This window comes from Drosophila takahashii, chromosome 3L (genome assembly GCF_030179915.1).
Source record: "Drosophila takahashii strain IR98-3 E-12201 chromosome 3L, DtakHiC1v2, whole genome shotgun sequence".
Lineage (NCBI taxonomy): Eukaryota > Metazoa > Arthropoda > Insecta > Diptera > Drosophilidae > Drosophila > Drosophila takahashii.
This window is the reverse complement of record NC_091680.1, coordinates 29,613,085-29,623,398: the sequence shown is the minus strand read 5'-3', so window position 1 is coordinate 29,623,398 and position 10,314 is coordinate 29,613,085. Positions and strand designations below refer to the sequence as shown.

Genomic DNA, 10,314 nt, shown 5'->3' with positions numbered 1-10,314 from the left:
GCATTCTGCCAGCAAGATCCCAAGTTGTCCGAAGAATCGAATTCGATTCAGCAGAAGATAATGAAGAAAATCAAGAAATTCAGCATGGCATTTATATAGCAAATACCATAGCAACATCACAAAATACATTCATAAGACTACTTAATACGACAAATACCGATCAAGTAGTTAGTATAAATAATTTAAAATATGAACCACTTTCAAATTCATAAGTAATAAAAACAGATTTAGAAAACAGGGAAAAATCAGTACATACACATCTTTTTCCACCACAATTCCATAAACAGCTAACAACAATTTGCACCAAATATAGGGACGTATTAGGATAAGATACCTAATCGATAACAACAAACAATTTCTATAAGCGAAAATTGAGACTGAAGAACGATGAAGTATATTTAATAAATTATAGAAGTCCTCATAGCCAAAAAGATAAAATTGAAACGCAAGTACAAAAAACTATTAATGACAACGTAGTGGAACCATCTGTATCTGCTTATAAAAGCCCTTTTTTGTTGGTACCAAAGGAGTCACTTCACGACAAGAAAAAATGGCAATTAGTAATTGACTATCGTCAGATTAATAAGAAACTATTGTCCGACAAATTCCCACTCCCTAGAATTGATGACATTTTGGATCAACTAGGCAGAGCAAAATATTTGTCATGCCTCGACTTAATGTCACGTTTTCACCAAATCGAGCTTGAAAAAAGTTCTAGAGATATAACGTCTTTCTAGTTTCACGCGATTACCATTGGGTTAGAAATAGCGCCAAACTCTTTTCAGAGAATGATGACTATTATGTGGACTAGATCCTTCTCAAGCATTCCTTTACATGGATGACCTAATAGCATCGGTTGTTCCAAAAAACATATGCCCAACAACTTAACTGATGTTTTCAAGAAATGAGGACATACAAACCTCAAATTACATCCTGAAAAATGCTAATTTTTCACTTTCCTAGGACATAAATGCACAGATAAAGAAATATTGGATAAACTTCCGTTTAGCTCCTACGCCCAATTTTGTTCAAACTTTCCATATTGACATGTTTTTGGGTCCTGATTACGGGAAAAATAGTCATAGTTGGCACAAATAACGGGATCTTGAAAAATAACGGTAAAAATCGTAAAATCGCCGCGATTTTTGTTAAAAAAATTTTTGCCTGCGACTTTATAAATGATTTATATGTATTTTTTGTTAATACATTTTATTTTATATATATTTTATATTTATCTACGACAACAGAAATGCTCTTCCTAAAAAATTTAATGCCATTCTCGTGCTTAGGTAGTATCATCGCTAATACATCGAGAGACATCGATATAAATGAAGCTTTCGTGCGATATATCGGGCAAAATGACGCAAGTGTGCTCCAACGGTTTTTTATTTTCAAACATTGTGAAAAAATAATCTTATTTAGCGTTTTTAACAAAAACTATTAGTTTTACAGAAAAAATGTATAAAACATAAAATACTTATTTATTGAATAGCTTTCATTTATCCTAGGTAGCTTTTTGATTATGTTAATATATTCGAAGATATTTCAGAAAAACAGTTTTTACCGTTATTTTTCATGATCCCGGTATTTGCGCCAACTTTGACTGTTTTTCCCGTAATCAGGACCCAAAAACACGTCGATATGGACAGTTTGAACAAAATTGGGCGTAGGAGCTAAACGGAAGTTCACCCGAAATATTGCCCGACGACAAAAAATACGATGTCATTAAAAATTACCCAGTCCCACATGATACAGATGCACGCAATCAAGCGTTATGGGCAGTTTGAACTCAAAACAAAAATGGACTCCAACTTATAGTAGCATACGCATCAAGAGCATTTACAAAGGGTGAAAGTAACAAAAGCACAACAGAACAAGAACTAGCAGCAATTCATTGGACAATAACATACTTCAGACCATATATTTATGGCAGACACTTCACTGTAAAGACAGATCACACAGATCACGCATGACACTTGAATTAGAGGAGTAGAATTTTACAGTACAGTATCTAAAGGGTAAAGATAATTACGTAGTAGATGCGTTATCAAGAATAACCATCGAATAACTAAAAAACATTACCAGAAATATAAATAAAGTCACTACACAATATCAAATTAGACAGAAATCCTGCGCAAGAGAAAAAAAAATCGAATTACCAGGCAATCTATAAAAATAGCTTCAAGCCCAACGTATTCGAAGTCATTAATAATGACGAAGTAGGTAAAGTAGTGACCTCGCAACTAAAAAATATGACCTGTTATTTCAAACGTGGAAAAAACAATTACACCCAGAAAAATTAAGAACGAAAAAAATCAAGATCGACCCATCTTGATTTTAGTATTTGTATTCTCACTTTTTTCTTCTTGATATGAAGATATATAAACAGTAAGATGTGTAACGAGGAGCAAGAAAACGTACGGAGGCAGCGTCATTTTTGTCAAATGCGACTCACACGTATTCAGTCTATTTTTAGAATGCCGTTTCTTGACTTCTCTCTCTCTCGCTCACTTGCTCTCTCGCTCTCAAAACTCCGCGCTGCAGAAAAGTCGAAATTCAATCTTTGTCTCATTTTTTGATTTTTGAATTATGTTGCCGAAAAGGAATCGTGCTAAAAGGCACATTGCGCGCCACATTTGAAAAAGGGCTGTGACGCATTGCGTTAGTTGGTGGCCCGCGAATAATGCGATTGAGGTTCGAGTCCACTCTGAGGCGAAGTGGTTTTATTTTTATCTTAATTTTTTTTTTTATTTTACTTTGTTTTTTTTTTTTTTAATTTTTTGGTTTGTTTTTTAATTTTTTTTTTGTGTTTTTGTTTGTTTTAAATGCAGAAGCATTTTAAGCAAATCTTTTGAATTCATTACTTTTGAATTAAAAGTTTATGAAATACGCATCCGAGTTTACTTTTATAATTTTATTTAATTTTTAATTTTTATTGAATTAATTTTTAATTTTATTATTTAAATGCAATTCAGGGACTAAAAATAACAATAATTTTATTTTTTAAACAACAAAGCAAGCACACAATCCCTAGAAAGAAATGATTTACACCGAAATCATTCAATTCATTAATGGTCTTTACCTTTCTTTCAATTTAAAAAAAAATATATTCAATGAACAATGTTAAAAAAAAAAAAAATAATTAAAAAAAAAGTTTGCTTTCAGTCGGAGTTGAACTCGGTCCTACACGATCCGCAGTCGAGCGACTACACCCCTAGCCCACAGTGCCTTGTTTCGAGACGTCAGACAGATGCGACATTGAGCCTATTTCGCAGTAGAGCAAACGAAATTGCACACTAACACAACCAAAGAATCTAACACGGACAACGCACACTAAAAAATTATAAATCCACTTTCTGAATCCACACCAAAAATTTTTCCGTACATTCAGTTGTATGGGCGTTACACCTCTTAGTGTTTATATTCTCTTTGGTTAATTCTAGTATTCCCAGTCAAAATCAATCTCAGTTTTAATGTGGTAGAAGAGGGACGTTAGGGAAAGGCATCGAAATAATGAGAGGAAAAGGAGAGAGAGACCGAATTCCTCTCTTGTTTTTATCGGGCAATCATGGTACAATTATTCTTAATATCGGTAGCCTAGGGGACTAAAGCGTGCGGATTATATGTTATGTAAGCGTATAGTCGGAAGTGTGTGTTCAGTCCCATGTCAAGGCGATATTTTTTACTCATTAATATTCATTTTTAATACAAATTAGGATTTAATAATCTAGCACACACATAAATGGCTAAAAAAGAGTAAAAACCAAGAACCAAAGAGAATAAAATGTGAAAGAACTTTATACAGTGCCTCATGTGATGCTTCCCTGGCGCAGCTAGTAGATTGTTTGACTGCTAACTGTGAGGCAAGGGGTTCGATTCCCACGAATGACCAAGGTGTTTTTCCCAAGATAGTAAGTTATTTGATTTTTATATTTATCATTTGTTATGTAATAATTTCAGTTATTGTTTCAGTTAAAATTTGAAACTTAGGGCCGGTTTCTCGAGTGCCGGCTAACATTTCTCGAACAGATAATGTCCCTGCTAAGGCATTTTGGCTTTCTTGAGCACCAATGTGAGAGCTAACTTTGACAGGGACTCGGAGTCCCTGTTAAGCGTTTTCGGCTCGATAGAATGACAGCTGATTTCCCAAAGCCAACTAAGAATAAGAAACGAAATCACAGCTGACTTTTCCCTTGAAATATACCCAAACAGCTGATGAAATAATCGAAGCACGCAATTTTTTACGCTTTACAGTACAATTCTGTGCGTTAACAGCACTCTGTAATGTAACGAGCAGAGCAGTCGGTATTTATATATTGCGCTCTCTTTCCTTGTCTAATAATTTGTTGTTGTACTAGAGGAAAAAGCGGAACTCCCATACAATTTTCTCTATGTGGCGTCCTCGGTGCGTCCTCGAGTACAGATGACCTGTCCTCGGGTTTTCCTTTGGTGATTACTGAGGGAAAAGTGACATCTGGTACTGAAGGGATACAATAACATATTGTTTAATATTTGTATGAGTAAATTGCACTGGGCAGATCATCAGAGTGTGTGTGCAGATTGCTGTTCTACGGTATACGCGAGCGAGCAGCGGGTGGGCAGAACAAAACCCTATGCTCATTTAATAGGGCGCTGCCGACCGCTGATCTAAACCATCGAACGCCCGAGCGCAGTTAACACGGTCTTGCTCTTTTCAACACATACTTCGAACATCAGCATCTGCACACACCTAAACCATCGAACAGTTCGAACACCTGCACGAAGCTAACAAGCTAACAAGCTTTCAAGCAAGGGGAAATAATTTTGACTGGAAAATGCCGAAGCGCGAGTGCAGCAACAGCGACGCGTGAACCGATATCAAAAAGAAGCAAAATTAATTACTTTTCAGGCTTCGCTTGTGCCAGATTTAAATCGTGAGACTTTGCAAAAACCCGGGAACCCAGCGGGAATGTGAGAAGTTGGTTTTTGTGTTCTTGAAATCCTGTTCCTTTTTGCAGGCGGCGGTGTAGGGATAGATAATTTCTGAGCGCTAAATGAGGGTGGGTTTCTGAGTAGCATCAATATCAGGCCATTTATGCGCTGTGTGATTTCTGTGGCACTACGATTATAATATTTTTAAACAAGAAAATCACCAACTTATAATATTCAAAAATCCTATGATTTACACCAAAACCAAAAGACTTGTTCTCACATTTAGTTTTAATTTTTAGTAATTTTAAAAGTCGTAGAAAAAATATTAATAATTGTTAATCAAAAAAATTAAACTATATAACATTATTATCATAATGTCTATAATGATAATATTAATTTATTTTACTCAACATTTTTCAAATAATAATAAGGATGAATGTGGGATTCAACCAAATTATAGAGAAAAGCCACGGTAAGATGATTAAAATATTTGATCACATTTATCAAGGAATTACATTAAATTACAAAGAAAACTATTGTTGCTTCTTACATTTTTAAACATTTTCTGTGAAATAAAATAATTTGATCGTCAGATCGTGGCCTAAGCCATTTATAAGTGTTGTTAAAATATAAAAATTCGTGTTGGTGGTATTGATAACACGAAAAATGCCTAACATACCAATAATATACGTAACCTTTAATGATTACGGTCCCTGAAAAGTATTTTTTAAACGAAATACTTATTTGGCGCCAAAGTGTGACCGGACTTTACAACGAAATTTATATCAAATCTGCATTTAGTATTATCAAGTATATGATGCAGGGTCACATCATTTTTAAATTTGTTGGAAAAAGTGAAAAAAAAGTGAAAATAGTTAATTTTAATCTAAAAAACAATAAAAAGGTGAGTGATAAAATGAATTTTGTCTTTTTATAACCTTTATTTCAGCGTTACAAGGGTTAGTATCACAGATATTTTCCCCATTAATAAATATACGCCTCCGGATGCTATCTTCAACACAAATTCTGCATTTCAGTGACACTTGAAATGTTTTTAATCTTTACCAGTGGTAAATGGTGTAAGGTGTTCATTAAATGGTTGTATAAATAGTACTTCAGTACTAACTTAGTTGTTTAACTTAATCAAAATATTACATTTATTTCAGCCAGGCCGACTGAGACTTCTTGGGACCAGAAGTGTTGCGCCTGCGTTTGTCATATTTTATTTTTTCTTCTCATAGTTTTTGATATAGATACCCGACATAAAACAACTGAACAGAGGGTAAATGATCGGCCATGGCAAACCAGGCATAATTTCTGGAGAGATCCTTTAATTTTGTGCGGAGACCTAATAATGGTAATTACTCTTATTATTATTCCTGGTCTTACATTCATATCTAAATTATGTTTGATATTTTCAGAAGACAGACAAGAAATGGATATCTAAGTACTGCATTCGGCCAAGCAAAACCCGGGAATGCTTCAGGCATTAAAAATTTGTAGTTCCAATGCTTCGATTGTAAATATTATTAATAAATACACAAACAAATATTACAAAAAACATGATTTTTATTGTGGAAAATCAGATACTGCAAAGCAGTGCAAAACCAAAACTGCGAGGGTCTGGAAAAACCAAAACTGGGTGGGTGTAGAAAAGCAGATATTGCAAGTGGAGGAAAACCATAACTGGGTACGTGTGGAAAATCTATAATGCGGGAAGTCGAAAAACCAGTGGATTTTGTCCTGCATTCTTCTGCCAGAGATCCAGATAGAAACCTCATTTCCCCCTTACTTTTTGTGTCACCCCCGTGTATTTTGAAACCAGAGATGGAAGAAATGTAAGGGGTGAATGAGGTTTAGTCCCTTCCGCTTCTATGGAGAAACCTCTTGAAAATATGTTATTTTCCAGAGGAATTTTCCCGGTGGGAAACTGCCCCGCCGTGAAAATTCGACAAGTCTGTGAAAAACGTGTAATACGATGTCAACCGACAGTAACGAAGTTGAATAAGTGTTCCCGCTGCGGAGGCATGGGAAATCAACTGGCTGGATTTGCTGTGGGAGGAAACGTAAGCGTTTTTTTTTTGAAATGACTAGACTAGAGTGGCGTGGCAAGGAGACTTTGTACGCTTCTCGAACAAACCTAAGCAAAGAACAATAAATAAACAAAAGTGCTAGAAAACCACAAATCTATTCGCCTGCCGTGTTTTGTTTTTGAGTGAACGTAGGAGGGGAATTAAATTCTTTTCTCTTTCCTCCAACTAGGAAAACCCACTTCTCTGCCGATCGTGGTCGGACCGCGTGGTGGCCAAGAATTACGACGGAGTCTTGCACTCGCTTGTCGGATCCGAAGCTATTGCCGGTCCCGGAGCGCATAGTGGCCGTGGATTCCCTGCAGAAAACGGAATCAGGAAAATTAACTAGTTCAAGTTATGTCCATTTTATTGTCCATTTTTCATATGGGCATTTCCAGGAAAAAATCAACCAAACCCCAAAAACTAAAAGCTGGCGGAAAATTGTATTTTTTGGTTTAAAAATAGCATTGTGATCTATAATTTGTGAATCAATTACATTTCCTTATGCATCTTTCAAACACGAGCAACACATATTGAATATCTCAGCAACATTTTTATGTTTTTTCGTTTTCTGTGGAAGTCTCAAGATCAAGCAAACAATCTTACAAATTAGTTTAAGGCAAGTGCTATATGGAAAAATTAAGACTTCTTTAATATTAATGGATTGGGTGTTTTTATTAAGGTTTGTTTTTAAACATTTTTAATGTGGCGTCAAAAACCTCATTTTTTCTTTTCACTCGTCCAATTCGCGACACATATAAACCAGCTTTTATGCCTAAAGAAAGAGTATTTGGAACAAATTAATTAAAATTTTTTGACAAAAAAAATTAGCGCATTAATATTTTTAAAGAAATTTTAAAGTCTGTCGCGTCCGTTATTTCAATTTTTATTACTAGAAAACAATTGTTCATAATTTTTTTGTGAAGCTTATTGTTTTATTCGAAGCTACGAAAGGCCTTGCTTTTTAAAGACTTTATTTAATAATATTTATATTATTTACAACAAATTTTGCTATCAAAGAGAAAACACTTATCCAGTCTTTTAGAATTGTTTCAATATGCTCGAGAATAAATCTTTTTTACATTCCGTGCCAAAGAAGTGGAGGAATTTTCGTTACCACTACAATTTAAATGTAAAAGTGTTGCACAGATTCCAAAATACACCATGCATCTAGAACCAGAGAATTCGCAATTTGTATGGGCCTTACAGCCTTTCCAACTAAAAACATAATTTAATAAAATACTCTATACGTGCAACATATTTCTAATATAAAGTTTAAAAAAAAACAAGAGAGAACGCTATAGTCGGGTTCGTGTCCCGACTATCTAATACCCGTCACTCGGCTAAAGAGAGTACGAGGGAGATGGATATATAACATTTTTTTGATTGCGTATAACTTTTTAATAAATGGTCCGATTTGAAAAATGTCTTCTACATTTCGATAGGTATAAATATGCACAAGGTGTGGGCGCCAGACCCATTTTAAAATCGTTAGTGGGCGATTGTGGGCGTTATAGGGGGCGTTGCACTCGGCTGAAATAAACTTGCACTGCGTAGAAAGCCCAAGAATATGTGTGGAAAATCACAACCTTCTAGCTTTTGTAGTTTCCGAGAGCTCAACGTTCATACAGACAGACAGACGGGCAGACAGACGGACATGGCTAGATCGACTCGGCTAGTGATCCTGATCAAGAATATATATAGTTAATAGGGTCGGAAACGCTTCCTTCTACCTGTTACATGATTTTGCACGAATCTTATATACCCTTTTACTCTACGAGTAACGGGTATAAAAACGCTGGATGATTTGCCACCGAACTTGCTTTGATGTGTCCTGTTACTCAGCAGGTATTCTGGAAAAAAAAACCAAACAAATACTCCCTCCAATTTTGCAGAATGTAAGGTTTTCTTAAAGTTTTCAATATTGCAGTTCACTTATTTTATTTTATTTCTAAGAACTGGCTGGACAGATAATCTTCATTTTTTCACCATAAATACAAGAACATCTAAACTATCGAACAAAAATATAAAAAGTAAAAAATGTAGACTGCGTCACTGTTATTTTTAAAGTTTAAGTTGTCATCGGAAGCAACTAGTCCATTTGCTACTAGTTTTGCACTAGTGACTGTTAATCAATGTACGGTTACAGCTGTTAAACTACACTAAAAAAATATTTTCTCGGAAAATCTAAATAACTGGTCTATCAACCATTAAATCATTGGATTTTACTCGTACTTGAGGATGTTTAATTTTCCGCTCTCCTAATTGGTGCGGTTCCTTTAAGGAATTATGATTGGTATTATGTAATTAAATACGGCAAATTATAAATAAATGGTATTACAATAAACTTACTTTTTTTGAGAAAAGACGCCCTCTCTAGGACTTGAACCCGGGACTTTTGGGTTTGTAGACACACTAACTGATTGAGCCATACACGCATCACATTTTGTAATGCCCTAACACAGTTTATGAATATTAGTGTAAAATAATTCAAAAACAGTGATTTTTCACATATATATGGCCTCGGACCAGAGCTTGCAAGGTTCGGTCAACCTTTTCAAAGTGTTAGGAAAAAACCTGTCACAAAAAACCCTATGCCAACTGGGAGTGAGCTAACCCCTTAAAAGGGTTTTTGCTTATTAAGCCTAGTACTCAGTTCGGCTAAGAGTTTTACTAGTCGAAAAATATTAATATTTTAGGGTGACCGAAGTTTTCGGAGTTCATCCGCAATGCATGTAGAATGGTCTTACTCGCAGCAATCAAATTAACTGGCGCCAATTTTGAAATATTACAAAATGATTAGCCGACCTAGGTCGCAAGCTTTAAATTTGCTGTTGGAATGAGGATATGTATTGCTACAACTCCTACAGGCAGTTTTCCATTGGTTTTTGGGGTTTTCATTCTATTTATAATATGTTATTGGCACACCGCTTCTGCACCAACACAGCCAAAGATAAAATTTTTTATTCTTTGGGCCGCAGCTAAAGGCGTTCATCGGAATTCATCCGCTAAATCTAGTATATTTGTGGTATTTTCTCACTATTTCCTTAGCTCAACTGAGTACCGAGGTGGGAAAAAGTCCCAGCTAAAGGCTTTAGCTACCTATTTGCCTCTCGCTTACTCCTATGCTTAGCTAGCAGTTTTCGTCGTACTGAGTACTAGGCTTTAGATGTTACGCTCAGAGCAAAACCCTTTTTTCAGAGTTATTTCGGTTTCGGTTTCTACTGACTACTTTGCTCGGTCTGTTAAGGAAAACGGTCGTTTGTGAATGTATGAGTGTGTATGTGTGACCTGTTCACTAATGATTCAGTCGTAACATTGCTTTTTGATT

At 35.3% G+C, this 10,314-nt stretch overlaps 1 long non-coding RNA gene across 1 annotated transcript; it reads left to right on the top strand.

The window, feature by feature from the left end:
* Nucleotides 1-5,576: 5,576 nt before the first annotated feature.
* LOC138913115 (uncharacterized) lies at nt 5,577-6,515 on the top strand. Its single transcript, XR_011418713.1, has 3 exons — nt 5,577-5,815; nt 6,078-6,268; nt 6,333-6,515. It is a non-coding gene; the product is annotated as an uncharacterized lncRNA (long non-coding RNA).
* Nucleotides 6,516-10,314: the final 3,799 nt, after the last annotated feature.